Genomic DNA, 16,155 nt, shown 5'->3' with positions numbered 1-16,155 from the left:
CTCTTAGACAGTCCATTCTGTCTGGTAATTATCCCTAATTTCCCCCTCCAGCTCGACCTTTTAATCAGTGCATTTACAGACTGCAGAAGTGTTTTGGCCAGTTTCGCCCCTACACCTACGTCAATGCGGAGCTTCTGCAGACAGCGAACAAACACAAACATCCCTTCCTCTCTTCTTTGCTTCTTTCCTCGGCTTCCCACATCCTGTGGACTTTGCCAGTACTCATCAAGCAGACGCCTCATCTATGTGTCCCTAATACTCTCTTATTGTTGAAACTCTTCTCTGTTTGGAGGAAGAAACCTCAGTGCATTTATGAAGAAACCTCAGTGCATTTATGAAAAAACGTAGACCCTATCCCACTGCACACTCACCCACAGCCATCTTCTAAAATGTAAAGCTCTCCAGCGCCTTCCCACTGCACTTGACATACAACCCAGACTCTCTAGCATGACCTGTAAGAACCTATGTAAACTGTTTCTTATCTACCCTTCCTTCTGTCCTTCCCCTCCCTCCTTCACTCCTGCCGCATTGACTTTCTTCTCTCTCCTTGAACAACCCAGCCTTGTCTTGAGCAGAGCTCCAGGTCAGCTCTTTCGGTTTTGTACGCCTGACACTCTCTTCTTCTAGAACCTCACAGGCTGGTTCCTTCTCACAGTTTAGATTCCACCTTATACCCCTCCTCAAAGATAACCTGTCTAAAGCGAACTCCCATTCCCTCCCTGAGCCCACACTATCGTGGTGCCCTGATTCATAGTACTATCTGAATTGGTATATTTATTTACTTCCGAGGAATGATCTGTCTCTCTGCTAGAGGGCAAATTTAATGAAAGCAGGTACTCTGTTTGTCCTGTGAACCACTATCTCCCCTTTTCATACACAGAAGAGAGCCTGGCACATAGAAGGTGCTCAGGAAATACTTGTAAATGATTGAATGAATGAGCTGGAACCTCCTGCTGGAGCTACAGAAACTGTAGAAAAATCCACTCAGAGTCAACAGCATAGGGCAGGGAAGGGGAGAGGATATGGATGGGGCTGCGTGACTATCCAGTTTCCTGGGGTAGTGTCAGGGAAGGATAAATACAACTGTAAGAAATGAAATGTGATACATCTGTGAAAAGTAAAAGAATAAGGCACGTAAATATTAAGCCCTAACTCATAGTTCTATTGGCTTTGAACAGTATAAAGATTACAGTTACTTTATAAAATAAAAAGTAAAAATTTATCATCATTTCACTTGGTAACCTGTGTCCCAAACACTTCACCAATTATTTTGAACATGCCAGTCTACTCTCCACAAACATATCAGCTGTGGTAGCCACTTAAAGTGTGCCAAGGGAATACAAGGAGACAGGAGCACCATTCTCCTTAAGGAATAATTTTGTATCTGCTGCATCACAGATAAACGGGTGATCAAAGTTTTATCTTTCACCATGAGGCTACATAGCTACATTGATTTTATCTGCTCACACAACACAAATTGTAGATCAGCTATAACCACATAATCAGAAAGTCACCTGAGCCATAAAATATTTTTTCTTTAATAAAACATCTCTGAAAATATCTTGAGCAGCATTACTTCGTGGAGTTCCCTCTAAATTAACTGGTTATGAAACAGACACCTATGTAACTGAAAGATGTAAGCTGCTAAAGGATCTCAACCCAAAGCTGGTTAAACGGTAGGAACTGATTACCAAAACTACATTTAGTTTTAGATGTCTGTTGTGGAATATTATTTTGGCACTGGGGAGCAGGATAAGTTGTTCATATCAAATCTGTGTTCAGAAAATGCTATTATCTTCATATGAGAGGTAGTATATAGTAATGATTGGGAATTCAGGTTCTGGAGGCAGACTTTCTAACTTGAATTCTGTTCTAACCTCATAGTAGCCATGTTACCTTGGACACATTACATCAATATTTCTGAGCTTCAGTTTTCTTATTTGTAAAAATAGGACCAAAAGTAGCCTCAGTGCCACTCAGCTTCTGTGGAGATTAAATGACAATAAACTACATAGAATGCTTAGCATAATGCCTGGCATACAGAAAAAGGTCAGTAAAAGTCAGCTGTCTCTATTCCCTATGGTGGAGGACATGTATCCAGCTTAAAAGGAGGACTAACAAACTATTAACATAAAAATTAAAAGGAGATGAAACCAAATCAAATATATGTTTGACTTCACTGAAATCACTACTGGATTCATTGAGAGACCACTTTTACCAATTTTCTGAGTGGTATGAAGTTATCCTCATTAACAACCAAAGATGCACAAGATGTTCAGAGAGCTCCATCTATAATCAATTCCTGTCCACAGAATCAAAGGTCAAAGAAATATCAATAAAACACTCATGGAAATTAAAATGGATTGCAAAATGATTTTAAAAAGAAGAAGAAGAAGAAGAAGAAGATTTCCTTATCTCCCTATTGAACTTTTGGCCTGGGAAGACAGTAGAATTGACATGTTCTTATGAGAGTTGAGAAGCTAACTCTTTCGTGTAGAGCAGTACATTAGTTAGGGGCTTTATAATTTAGTGGCATAAAAAGGTTGCCTTTAAAAATGGAATAGACTACATTCTGAATACAATCAAATAAGACCATGCCTATAGACTTGATAGATGTAAACACACTGCCAAATATTGACGCCTGCAATTTAGAGTTGTCCTTGACCTATTCTGGGTATTGGAAATCCTTCTATTTACCTTAAAGAGAAAGGCAGGGGAGGTAGGGTTGTTTCATGGTACGCATGGCTGCCATAAAAAAATATGCTGGTGGGTAAAAACCTTCAGCTGGCCAGGCTCAAAGCTATAAGGGGCATGTTAAGTTTAAAAGAGGAAGTAAATGAGGAAGTGTCAACAAAATTGTTAACATTTTTAAATGGGATTCCTTCCTTACAGGAGCTCTGCAGAGACTATGAGAATGCACGGCTCCAGAGTCAAAGAAAATTCCAGCTTCTACCAGAGAGCAAACGGGTTATTAAAAATCCATAGTTCTTGGCACCAAGAAAAAAGGATTGGGGGCATTGCTATAGAAACAAACACTCTGGCCTTTGCAAAACATTTGCAAGAATTAATTAAAATAGTTGATATGTTGGGAATAGCATATTCAATCAAAGTGTCAAAGACAGTTGATAGGTGAGGAAAGGTGAAATAAACAGAGATTTCAGCCAAACAGAACCTTAGCAATTCCATCCAGAATCTTAGATTAGAAATGTTTTCAATAGTAAAAGTCTAAGATTTCATCAACTCAAGAATATAAAACAATAAATTAGTGACTAGAATGTATACCAGTACATCTAAATGCCCTGCCATGTTCTTTCTTAAGTATATTTTGAATTTACCTTAATTTAGCTGCATTAACATTTGGATTAGAGTCATTATACTAAGCATAATACGTGCCTTATTGTCTCTAGCTAGATTAGGTCTTCTTATTTTTTGCCCTATATCTCAATTTACAGCACATTCATAGAGACCAGGAGTTATTAGGCAGAGTTTCCTAACATTCACATAATTAATATTTCCTAAATGCAGGTAGAGTTTCCTAACATTCACATACTTAATATTTCCTAAATGCAGGAAAAAACTGTTAACTGCTTCACCAAGCATATTATTACTGAAATGTTTACTGAGTTTTATTTACTTGCAATTACTTTTGTTGTTGCTGTTGTTTTAGTACTGAGTTAGTTAACTTCACTTTTAGTAGGACTCTAGCTAATTCATATCTGAAAAGAAAGTGTCAAGGAAGAAATCAACTTAAATGAAACTACCCTCCAGCTGTCTACCATACACCAGCACTAGAAATAGAAAACAGAACTTGATTTTAAAATGAATTCTGGCATGGTTCCCTCTCTTCTAACTAGCATAAAATATGATTTGGTGAGTGACTGCACATTTTGCGAAGACAGCAGGTTATTTGGGGATTGAGTGGGTGGACAAAATGAACCGCAGTCATTTCCAGAGGGGCTTCAGCTCCTGAAGGTTGACAGAATTATCCTGTTCCCAATAAACCATGAACAAAAACAAAGATGTCTATGTTGTCATTATTATTCACTGGGGAGCTGGGTGGTTGAGGTTGTTAGCGACTGAAAAAAGGGCACTTGTTGAAATCACTTGCAGATTTAAAACTTAAGGATTTTTTTTTTAACTCTAAGAGTTATTGGGCTTAAATCAAGTTGGAAGATCTTGTTTAATAGGTTAAAGCTTCTACTGTCCTCCAATTGACTCTTTTAGGACTAGGTACCCAGATTGGACAACTGGATGGGTCAAGAGTTGACCCTGTTATTTACACATTTATTTCAAGATGAAAAGCACTGATAAGAGTCTATCCTCTCCTCCCCATTTGAATAGGAACGCTGGTCCTAAGAAATTTGTATTTATGTGTGCGCACATGTGTGTAGGCGTGTGTGTGAGAGAGAGAATCAGAGACATGTAGAACAAAGAAAAGAGGAACACCAACTGTGATAGAACTCCCAGGTCATAATAGGATTAATTGTTGATATTTTTGTTAATTGGACTTAAAAAGGAAGACATTTAGGGACAGCTGTAGGTGATTACTATACTGTTGTTTGAGTGTTTGTCTTGGATATTGTGTATACAATATACATGTAATTTACATAGAATAGATAGAAAAATTAGAGGATTTGGGCAATTTAATTTTTTCAGTTTTAATTATACAAATGATTGGCTCAGTTTCCCCTATATCTTTCACATCTAGATAAAAATCCTAGTGAATAAGTAGTTAAGATTAATTCCTTTAAGCAGAAATAACCTAGTGTAGTACCCAACTTTAGAGTGAAGGAAGAAATGACATTTAATTCTGTTCAAGCAACATTCATTGATAACCTACAACTTGTCAAGCACCTCGTTAAGTCCAGAGGATAGAGAGATGCATACAATACACCCCTGCCTTGATGGAATTCATAGATGAGGGGCTACAGGGAGAGCTGGACCAATTCCCTGAATGAGACAGGGAATCAAATTATCTGACAGAAATTTGGTAGAAGCTGATTCCATCTTCTTCCCTGTCCTTGTCCTCATAAGCACTTTTTAAACTTTTTTAAAAAACGTTTCACTTTTTTCAGTATTCATTTCATTAAGTTTCCTCTTCCCCATCTGCCTGAAGAACATTTAACTTCAGTGTCAAAAACGAACCAAATCCATTGGATATAAGCAAGTTCAATTAGGACCTTGTGCATGGTTTTATGAGAAAATTTTTATTGATTATATAATAAAAATTAACGAAGATGCTGATCAAGCTTTCCCACCACCCTAATTCACACCTTTTTTTCTTTTAATTGAAGTGTAGTTGACTTACAATGTTGTGTTAATTTCTGGTATACAGTATAGTGATTTATTTACACACACATTCCTTTTCATATTATTTTTCATTATAGACCATTACAAAGCATTGAATAGAGTTCCCTGTGCTATATACAGTAGGACCTTGTTGTTATCTATTTTATATATAGTAGTTCGTATCTGCAAATCCCAAACTCCCAACTTATCCCTCCCTACCCCTTTCCCCCCTGGTAACCATAAGTTTGTTTTTTACATCTGTGAGTCAGTCTGTTTTGTAAGTAAGTTCATTTGTGTCCTTTTTTTTTTAAATTCCACATACCAGGATATCATATGGTATTTTTCTTTCTCTGTCTGACTTACTTCACTTAACATCATACTCTCCAGGTCCATCTGTGTTGCTGCAAATGGCATTGCTTCATTTTTTATGGCTGAGTAATATTCATTGTGTATATACACCACATCTTCTTTATCCAGTCATCTGTCAATAGATATTTAGGCTGTTTCCACATCTTGGCTGTTGTAAACAGTGCTGCTATGAACACTGCATTCACTCCTCTTCTTGCTCCATTGTTTATGTAACTCCTTCAAGCTCTTTTCTTCTTTCTTTCCTGACATTTCTTTCCACAAATTACCACTCCCCTTCCTTCTCCTATCATAAAGCGTTGATTCTTTTAGTCCAGAGAGGCACTGTGATACGTCAGTGCAAAAACTGAAAATTAGACATTTGTAGCCTCAGCACTACCAAGAATTTCATGAGGTCCCAGGCCAGCCTCTAATTCCCTCTTAGCCTGCACTCTCTGGTCTCTCCCTGCAATGGGCTGGGGGTCTGGAGGGTGTTCTGCTCCTAGGGGTGTAAACTCAACTCCTCCCTGGTATTAGGTTGGCCCATTATGTTACTGTTTGCTCAGTTACATGGTTGACCTAATGGATAAGACAGTAAATAACCAAGATAAATTTCTTCAACTTGCTATTACTGAGAGGAAGTTAGTGATGGGTAGGGTTAATAATTGCTTCAAGAGATCTTAATGGTGAATCTATGCTTTCATATACAAATAAAGTGTAAGCAAATAGAATGTAATGTCCTTTAGACATCTGTACTTCCTCTGCTCTGTGTTCTCTCCTCTGATCCTCTCAAACCTCTGCTTTCTTTGAGCCTTAATAAATGTTAATTTTAATCATACTAACATGTACACATCATTTAAGAATATTATGAAAAGCAGCAGTCCAAGGCCCCAACATTCCATGTAACCTTAATCCTGGTGCTCATATTTCTCAATAGTATGTTTTTCCTGCTTTTTCGTATTGGTCAATTTTAGACATTACTCATTGCCTTCCTATTATAATAGAGGAGCGTTGAGCTCAGTGATACCCTTACCCCAATCTCCTTTCCCTCCAAACTCTCAATGAAATCACAGAAAAGGAGCACAAGGTCTCAGTTCATCAAATGGTCTACTTTATAACCCTGCGACTGTTCTTCACTGTTGAGAGAAGTACTGTCTCTCTCTTGTTCATCTTTCAGACTTTTGGGAAGTTAATAATTACCTTGTGTTTCATTTGCTTCATAGTCTATGGATGTGTGATTCTTCCCAATAGCTCCATGAGTCTCTTACTACTACTATCATCTGGTCAAACACATCAGATAATCTATCAGATTGTCTCCTCCATTTCCACTTTTGGTGGTGCCTGATGTTTCCAAGTTCTGAGATTTGACGAGGTTCAGCAGGATGAATCTCCTACCATGGATAAGTCAGTTCCCCTCTCCAGTGGCTTTCCCTGTTCCAAAATTGTGAACAGCCTTCATGCCCCCCTCTCCTGCCCTCTTTATCTCTGTCATTTTATGGGGAGTTTAGAGGGCAGAGGGAAATATCTGTGTTCAAGCATCTCTGTTTATCCAGAAGTCTCCTTTCCTATACCTTTCTGTGTTCCCTACTGTTAAACAAATTATCTGTGTAGTGCAGCTCCTGTGTGAGAAAACTGGGTGAATAAGTGGTTTTAGTCAGAGAGGGAGGTCAGACTTCAAGAACTAAAAAGAGATGCCCAGGATGTGACCCTAAAGGTAGTCAAATGACCTGGAATGAAAGGTGAAGGTCATGGAGATACAAAGGTCAGGGAAATGAGAGGCCAGCAAGGTAGATAAACCATGTCTCCAGGCAAGGAGAAGCGTAAGTCTGTGGAAATTTGTTACAGAGGCAACAGGAAACGAATGCAGAGTAATATTCTGATATTTTTTTTCCTAAATAGTTGCTTGGCATTGTGTGTGTATATGTGTTTACATATGTGTCTGTGTGTACAACATACAAGCTTATGGGTCATTTTCTTCTCACAGTTCACTTCAATAATGCTGCATTCAAAACATAAGATCTTTCTGAATCATTCTTCATCTGGTTTCTGGGCATTGTAAGTTTTTCTCTTTGGTTAGACAGCCTGGAAAAATTACTTTTTTTTTTTTAAGGTTCTAGAATTTTGAGCCACATTTCCCTGACTATCCCTTGTAAACAAAGCCAAGTTCCCTGTTTATTTCAGTTTATAAGATTATGGCCATCAGTCATTTAAAATACGCAGTTGAAGGAATTTTTATATTCCAAAAGAAATAAGCAAAAATTTGAATGACACGAAAATCTGCTGACAAACTGAATCTCTGAAAGCCTGAGCTCAGCACACATTTCTTATTGAAAAACAAACATTCCGTTACCTAAAGGGTATGTTTGCCACCCACGGACTCAGAAGAAAACATTGCCTCTGCTTATTTCACTGTGCAAAGAAATGGCTGCATGAGTTTACTGGCTAATTTGGATTTGCTGGTTCTGATTCTGGTTTTTGAGCCAGGGAGCAGCAGTGAATAGCTTAATCTGAGGTTAACAGCATTCAAATAAAGTAAAGATCACCTGAAGGCATTCTTTTCAGAAGACAGCTACTGAAAATGTTAACTGGAAAAGTTGCCTTTGGTCAGAGAAACAGAAGGCTATGAGACTGTCAAGAACAGAATATGTCCTTCCATGTGGAAAAACCATCAGATGAAAGGCTTTAACCGGATAACTAATGTGTCTAGATAAGACCACAAGCTCAATGTGTAACAGAGTTGTCTGCCCCCCAATATTAAGATTTAAATGCGCCAAATGTCATGTCCTCAATCAGGACAGATTCCCCTTTCATGGAAGACCCTGTTAAGAGTAAGAGAAACCTAGCATCTGAGAGATGAAAGGGGCTATAGAGAGTATCTAGTTCAAACTGTGCAGGTGAGACTCAGAGCGATCACTGAACCCAATGAAAGCCACAAAGAAAGTGAGCCATGTCCCAAGTCCTAGACCATGGCACTGACAGCATCCCTCACTGTCTTCCCTTAATTGTAGCACCCACCCCACACTGTGGCCTCTCCTTCACTCATCCTATACTGTCCTGCCTTGCTCACAGCAGCCAGCACTTTGTCTCCTTGTTCTGGCCTAGATGATTGCAGTAGCAGAGTATGACAGGGGCCACATGTAACCAGCTTGGAGTCCATCCGGTTAGGAAGCACATATTAGCCAGACTCTAAAATGATAATATTCCTTAAGCAGAAAAAGAAAGTCTTCTTTGGATACATAAGGCCTCTTCCCGGTAGCACAGGGTTTTTCTATTTATACCCACATCCAACCAAGACAATAAAAGGAGATTTTTAAAAATCAGAATAATCCTTTTGAGTCAACAATAAAGGAGCTTATAGCATTATTTACATTATTCTAAGTTTTTAAAAAATCATGATTAAATTGGAATTGGAATGACTTACAGTTTGATTATTGTTAAAACAGAATCGTTGCATTTAGATTTTTACTCAGTTTAAAATAAATCTCTCAGGCAGAGTTAGAAAAAAATTGTTAGTAACATAAGAAATATTTGTTTCTAAGAGTTAACACATTAATGCTCTTTTCTGAGACATGCATGGAAGACTGTTAAAATACAAAAAACAAACAAACAAGCAAAACAAAACAAAAGGCTGCTTTGCTGAGAGATGACCTCTTGACAATAATTTTTTCCTAACCATTTTCCCAAAGTCAGTGACTTACATAGTCATAACATGAAGCTTCTTTACTTTAAAAAGTCTGGTTGACTCCATGTATCCTCCTCAAATTACAAATTAGTAACTGTAATCACTTTGAACATGAATACACATTATACTGTATCAGTTTCAGCTATTTGCAGTATAATGTTCTGAGTATGTATCTTTTTGTTATCAAATATCATATAAGTCTCATTACTAGTCATCAAAAGTTAGTTTGAATTAAGTAGCTGAAACTATGGAATAGTCTCCATAACTTTCGTCTTACATGAAAAATAAATAGTTATGAATTTAGCAGCTGAAACTATGGAATAGTCTCCATAACTTTCGTCTTACATGAAAAATAAATAGTTACGAATTTAGCACCATAAATTACGATTCTCTAAGCTTTAAAATTTGGAATGGATTAATAATCATTTTTATCATTTCTCTAAAAAGTTGCTTATAATTATTTTCAAGAGCTTACATGGCTCCCTCTTTCCTCGATGCCCACCCCCCACATATGTACACTGAACACACACACACAAGCACAGATAGACACATAATAATCTAGCTATTTTTCAGTAAACCAGTAAAAGTAGAGGACATCTGTTTTACAAATCAGTCTTCAATTCTAGCTCATTACCCTCTCCACTAAGCTAGTGTAAAAGGTATCTCACAGAAACACTGTTTACTTCCTTAAATAAGTAGAAAATGTTAGTATTTCTTTAACTCAGTATCCTTTGGACCACCGCTGTGGGCTTTGTCGTCTCTCTAGGGCTTCTTCACACTCTGAGGCTGAACAGTTAGATAAGGTATCATCCAGTTAGAAAGTTAACAATTCAGTTCTCTGGCCCATGATTTGATTCAATTTAAAAGACACTGAGAACCTGGTTATGATTCCAAAGCTTTGCTAGGTTCTAGAGAGGATTAATCTAATGGATACGACACATTAGCACTAACTCTTCAGTAAAATATCAAGGTGTGTCCCTACCCATGTCTTACTCTTTATAGCAAAATAAACTTGAGGACCACAAATAGGGTAAAAAAAAGCAAAAATAAAACAAAAAAATTAATAAAAACTATCAATCTGGCTTGCTGGCCATCTGAAAGCTCTATAGGAAAGATAAGTTTTAACATAGTTTTAATAAATTTTGGAACATGTTATGGGTTGAATTACGCCCCTTTCCAAATTCATATGTTGACATCCTAACCCCCAGCACCTCAGACTATGACCTTATTTGGAAATAAGGTCATTGCACATATAATTCATTAAGCTAGGATGAGGTCATACCAGTAGGACTGGCCCCAATCCTGTATGACCGGCATCCTTCTAAGAAGGGGAAACTTAGAAATAGAATGCACACAAGGAGAACACCACATGTAGACTGGAGATGCTGCTACAGTGCAAGGAACTACGAGAACCTAGGAGATAGGCCTGCAACAGACCCTTCCCTGGAGCCTCAGAGGGTGTGTGGGCCTGAGGACACCTTAGTTTTGGACTTCTGGCCTCCAGAACTGTGAAACAAAATACATTTCTGTTGTTCAAACCACCTAGTTTGTGGAAATTGATTATGTCACTCCTAATAAACTAATACAGAGTGGGAAAAGCCATTCTAAGCAAATATAAAAACTAGAAGCCATAAAAATCATTGATAAGTTTAAATAGAAATTTTTTTTTTAAATCTGTATGGTGAAGGAAAACAAAACAAAGCAGAATATAAAACAAAAAGCTCCTGTTTCGGAATTTCAAGTGAGGGACCCAAACAGAGGAGAATAAATAGCAAGTATCCTCACATACTAATCAGGTTCTGGGTTATCAGTGCAGGACCTGAAAAGGGGGTGATCAAAGGGGCTCCCAAGATAAGCCCATCCCCCACCAACAGTCAATAAAAGTGAAGAATGAGAGAGAATTCAGAGTGGCCATGGTTTCTTCGGAGGTTAGAGAGAAGGGCGTCAGAGTGCTATGGAATTTCCTTGGTCCTTAACAGAGCTGGAATGAGGAAGGCCTCAGAGGACACCTGAGAAAGAGCAACGTTGGTCTCCTGGGGTTGGGGGAACACTGGGACTTTTTCTTTGAAATGACCCTAAAGGTAAATGGTGGATGGGAGCCAGCTTCCTAGCAGAGCCAAGAGCCAAGCTGTGTCAGGAAAGGGTGTCCTTTCACAGCCCCACAGGGGGAGGATATAGGGGCAATCCCTTGGGCCAGATTGGGGACCTGCAAAAAGAGCAAGGCTTAAGCTGCATGGGAAGGCACCCAGCCCAAGAGGACACCTGAAGGAGAAAGTTGATGCCAGTAGAGGGATTGCCAAAGCAGGAAACTGGAAGGCTGAGGAAGGGTCCATGAGAGCTCAGAAGATATGTTCATCTCAGATCACCATGAGGAATATTCTTAACAGGAATCCTAAACTTGACATGATCAAATCCAGTGATTTGTGTAACACTGGTTGTAGGCGCCACTGATTTGGGTTTTGATACTTTCTTTTGGCAGTTATTTGCTTGAAAGGCCAAAAAAAAAAAAAAAAAAAAAGGCAGAAAAGACAAATGGCCTCTGGTGGGAGATGCTGACGGGGTGTTGGGAAGCACATTTCCTTCCCATCTCAGTGTAGCTGTGACTCCAATTTGCTATGCTTGAACGCCTGCCATGTGTGGAAATGAAGCAACGGCAAGGTTTTCTGCTGAGAAGAAAATTTAAACAGCAGATGGGAGAAAGACACAGAAAGCTGAAATTACGATATGGGGAAAGTTTAAATTGTATCTTCACAAAAGAATCTTAAAAGCATTTAATGAAAATGGTTATTACAGAGATAGGAAGCCAGTCAGGGTATAGCCAAGGAGGTAGGATAGAAATGAAGAAAATTAGGTTTGGGAAAAAAAACAGCTTCTCTTTTTAAGAGCTATTTAATGTCATCTGAAATATAGTCTCAAAGAGCTGAAATTAATGGGGTACTGAATGGACACAAAGCCATTTTTTTAACTGAAGTATAGCTGATTTACAATGTTGTGTTAGTTTCTGGTGTACAGCATAGTGTTTCAGCTAGACATATACATACATACGTATATATTCCTTTTCATATTCATTATAGGCCATTGTTGGGTATTGAATAAAGTTCCCTGTGCTATATGGTAGGACCATGTTGTTTATTCTGCATACAATAGTTTGTATCTGCTGATCCCAAACCCCTAATTTATCCCTCTCCCCACCTTTCCCCTTTGGTAACCATTCTCATGGAGAAGTCTGTAGAAAGGTATATACTGAGACTGAGACAAGTTTGCAGTAGAAGTAAACCCTGATTGAGGTGAATAGGAAGAAGTTACTCCAAATGAGAGACATGCATGAGGAATAGCTGGTAGGGTTTTGAGGCTCAACTCAAAGGGCTCAATATGATGCTGAAGGTGTTAGATTCACCAAGAGGTCTGAGAAATTTACTCAGGGGTCTCTGAGCCCTAGTTAAGTAAATGTAGGTTCATAAAGCCATGGTGCTTTGGTTGTTTATCATGTGATTCAGGAGTGAGCTAGACTTCAGATTTGGAAAAGTTTATATTTGTATGCAGATGTTTCATCTCAACCTGTCCTAACTTCAAAGAGAATTCAAATTTCTAAAGACAAATAAAAGAAGTCTTATACTTTATATCTTTACCGTCTTTGGGTCTTAGGTTTTCAGCATACTTTCACATCTTCCAATATATTGTAACCTATTGAAAAGATCTGTGCATTTTAAATACACTATGAGATTCAATGTAAAGCGTCTTCACATGCATGTTGAACTTCATGCTATTGCAAACAGATCTGCAGTGTTAAGTATTTCATTATTGTATTGCACTGATCGCACAAGCTCCTGTACCATCTCCACTGGTAGTTTGGCAGATCTTTTTGACTGTCATCCACAAAATTTTCATGTGGATTGAGCAGAAAACATGATTTTCTGGCATTAGGTACCATTTCCCACTGTTTTCTCTTGTGTAGGAGAAAGAAAAAAACTTTCCAAGTAGTATCCATCAGATACTGGTTGGTTTATATTCAACCGCATTCCTTAAAGAGCATTCAACTAAAAACCTAGGATTCACCAGATTTACTGAAAAACACATTATTGCTCATTTTAAAGAGACAAAGCAACAATTCAGCCTCTAAAGATGTTTTCTGAAGAATGAGAGAAATTACGTCCTGAGGTCTAAACACATGGGGATGATTCACATAGAATTATATATTCTCATTGTTCTTATCAATAACATATATCGCATCACATGAAATCACCTCAATTCTGATCCTGAGGGACCATTTCTAAATTCCCTGTCTAGATTCCTCAAATATTTATTGAGTGAGATTTTATTCTGAAAAATGCGAACACTCTGCACCTTCTCAAAATTACTAATCTATTAACTAGTCTGTAATTTGCCTGTACGATCAGTGACCTGTTCGTTAATCCACTAAATACATTTTAATAATTCACTGATTGATGTCATTTATGTCTATGGAATAATTTCTATAGATAGTATATCTTTCTCTGATTAAATATTTCCTGTGTGTGTTTGCCAGGGCTGGAGAAAGTATGTAGGTTTTATGGTAGGAATCATGACCCCTCATTGCAGTTACTCTGAATGCCTCTGAGTTATTACAGATACGATCAGCTTGTGGAACCCTTGTACCTTACCAAACAGATGCAGATAAACAAAAAGTATCTGAACATAACTGAAAATGTTGATCCCCTTGGTTTGGAAACATAATGTAAGAATCAAATCCAAATCCAAAGCCCCCTCCCTACTGACACACACCCCAACTACGCGGGTAACTGAGATTTTGAGAAGCAGCATAGGGCAGTGGAAAGAATCTGCTTTCAGATGAGGCATCCCTGAGTCAAATCCTATGAAATGTGTTTTGAGTTTTAGTCTCTATAAAATGGAAATAGGCCTACTTTGTGGGATTGTCAAGAAGACTGGAGATAATTTATATGCAATTGGTTTGTTGAGAAGACAGGAACCAAACTCACTTCCCCAGTACAATTTTCCAAATTGGATCAGGCTTGACGGGAGGAGAAACTCTGAGTTGGACTTCAGATGAACATTTTGTTTTGAATCAGGTTGGACTTTTTAATATCTGAAAGTGATATTACTCTAATACCTAAAACTAATCAGAATTTGTGGGAGCTGACAAAACATCCATGGAAAAGATTCATTAATAGAACATGTTTTAAGGGTTGTGGGTTCTGTGAGTCCAGCCTATTCACTAAATAGATTTCTCAATGCAAAGCACCTCGCCTAATGCCTAGAATACAAGAAAACACTTTTAAAAGTTTTCTATTTTAATATATCATACTGCCCACCTCCAACTTGTCCTCGCACCAAGAACCTAATATGCTTACTAAAATGAAATACTAAAATACAATACAGTCCTGGAAAATCCTGAGAGATATTACTTAGAATAGCAAAGACTGGAACAATTGGATAATCGGATGTGGCCAGTGAGGGACAGAAGAACCGCAGGCTGTACCAGAAACTAAAGTGGATTGTGTTTTCTCAGAGTATCCATCGATTTACAAGAGAACTGCTGGCCCAAAAAGAAGTTCCCCAAGAAGAAGGAAGAATGATACACTGGAGGATCAAATTTCCCAGAGGTTGATTCCTTACACATTTTCAGTCTCAAGACCATGGAATGTTGGAGAAGGACATGACCTTCAAGAACCATCCATTCCAATCTCCTGTTTTACAGGTGAGAAAACTGAGACTCAAGGAGCAACTTGGCAAATTACAGGTGCGCTTAGAGAACACAGAACCCCTGACTCCAATCCAAATGCTGTTTTTACTCTATCTCATTATCGCAGAAACACTGGGACATTGTACTTTTAATACATTTTGCTTTCATTTGTAACCCCACTTGAAAGTTCCATAGTAATACATATTAAAAGTATCATTACTGTAAAGTTCTGGCATTATCGCAGCTAGTTCATCATCTACCAAGCGGAAAGGATGAGTAAAGGGCAAGCATGTAAATAATCCTTACTTAACATAAAAGTTATTTCTAGGACCTTTCTTATTTGTATCATGCCATTTTTAAGTGTATTTTAATTTCAGTTAATTCCTCAGCCAATCTCCTGGTGCAGGTGGTATATTCTCAGTATTTCTGAATAACAGTTGTAGTTCACCAGTAGCCTACTCCTTATGGAAATAAGCTTGCAAAGTTTATTTTGGACATCAGCACACACGGAGCAAAAGCAGATGAAAAGTGAAACCTCAATTAAATTTGAGTCACATAGACTACAACCAAAACTCTTCAGGGTAAGTCACATTTTATTTTGAAATTCTATCCAGCCGGTAGTCTCTTAAGTTCATAATCAGAGAGCTGATATGACGAGATGAGAAGGACTTAATTAAAAGCACGTGCTTGAGAAGAGAATAAATTATATCAGCCGTTTTAGGGGTACATTTTTTTAAATGGTTCCAATTCCAAACTATGTAAATTTTGGTTAAATGTCTAAAATCCAGGAAAATATACTGGAAAATAAGCAACATGCTCTAGGAATTCTAACTAGAAATACTCTGTTGCTTTACTTCAACAGTGGAGTCGTCACACATGCTGGTTCTGGAAACAGACAGCCTGTGCTCTGTCTCTTGCTAACTATGTGACCTTGAGCAAGTTAACTTTCCCAATATGTAGTTTATTCAGCTTTCAATTGGAGATAATAGGAGTACCTACAACATAAGGTTGTTGTGAGAATTAAATTCTTTTATTAAGCTTTTGGAACAGTGCCTGGCATGAGTAAGTGTCAGGCTTTTTGTGATTATTATTATTATTATCTTCAGGAAAGGAAACAGCACACAATCAGCAGCAGTCCACGGTGACCAATCACGAGGAA

At 38.0% G+C, this 16,155-nt stretch overlaps 1 protein-coding gene across 2 annotated transcripts in view; it reads right to left on the bottom strand.

Moving 5' to 3' along the window:
* The window catches only part of RAB3C (RAB3C, member RAS oncogene family), a 255,698-nt gene that overhangs the window by 164,893 nt on the left and 74,650 nt on the right, over nt 1-16,155 (bottom strand). The gene's annotated exons all lie outside the window — the stretch shown is intronic.

Source organism: Camelus bactrianus, chromosome 3, assembly GCF_048773025.1.
Source record: "Camelus bactrianus isolate YW-2024 breed Bactrian camel chromosome 3, ASM4877302v1, whole genome shotgun sequence".
Classification (NCBI taxonomy): domain Eukaryota; kingdom Metazoa; phylum Chordata; class Mammalia; order Artiodactyla; family Camelidae; genus Camelus; species Camelus bactrianus.
This window is presented reverse-complemented; position numbering and strand designations above follow the sequence as displayed.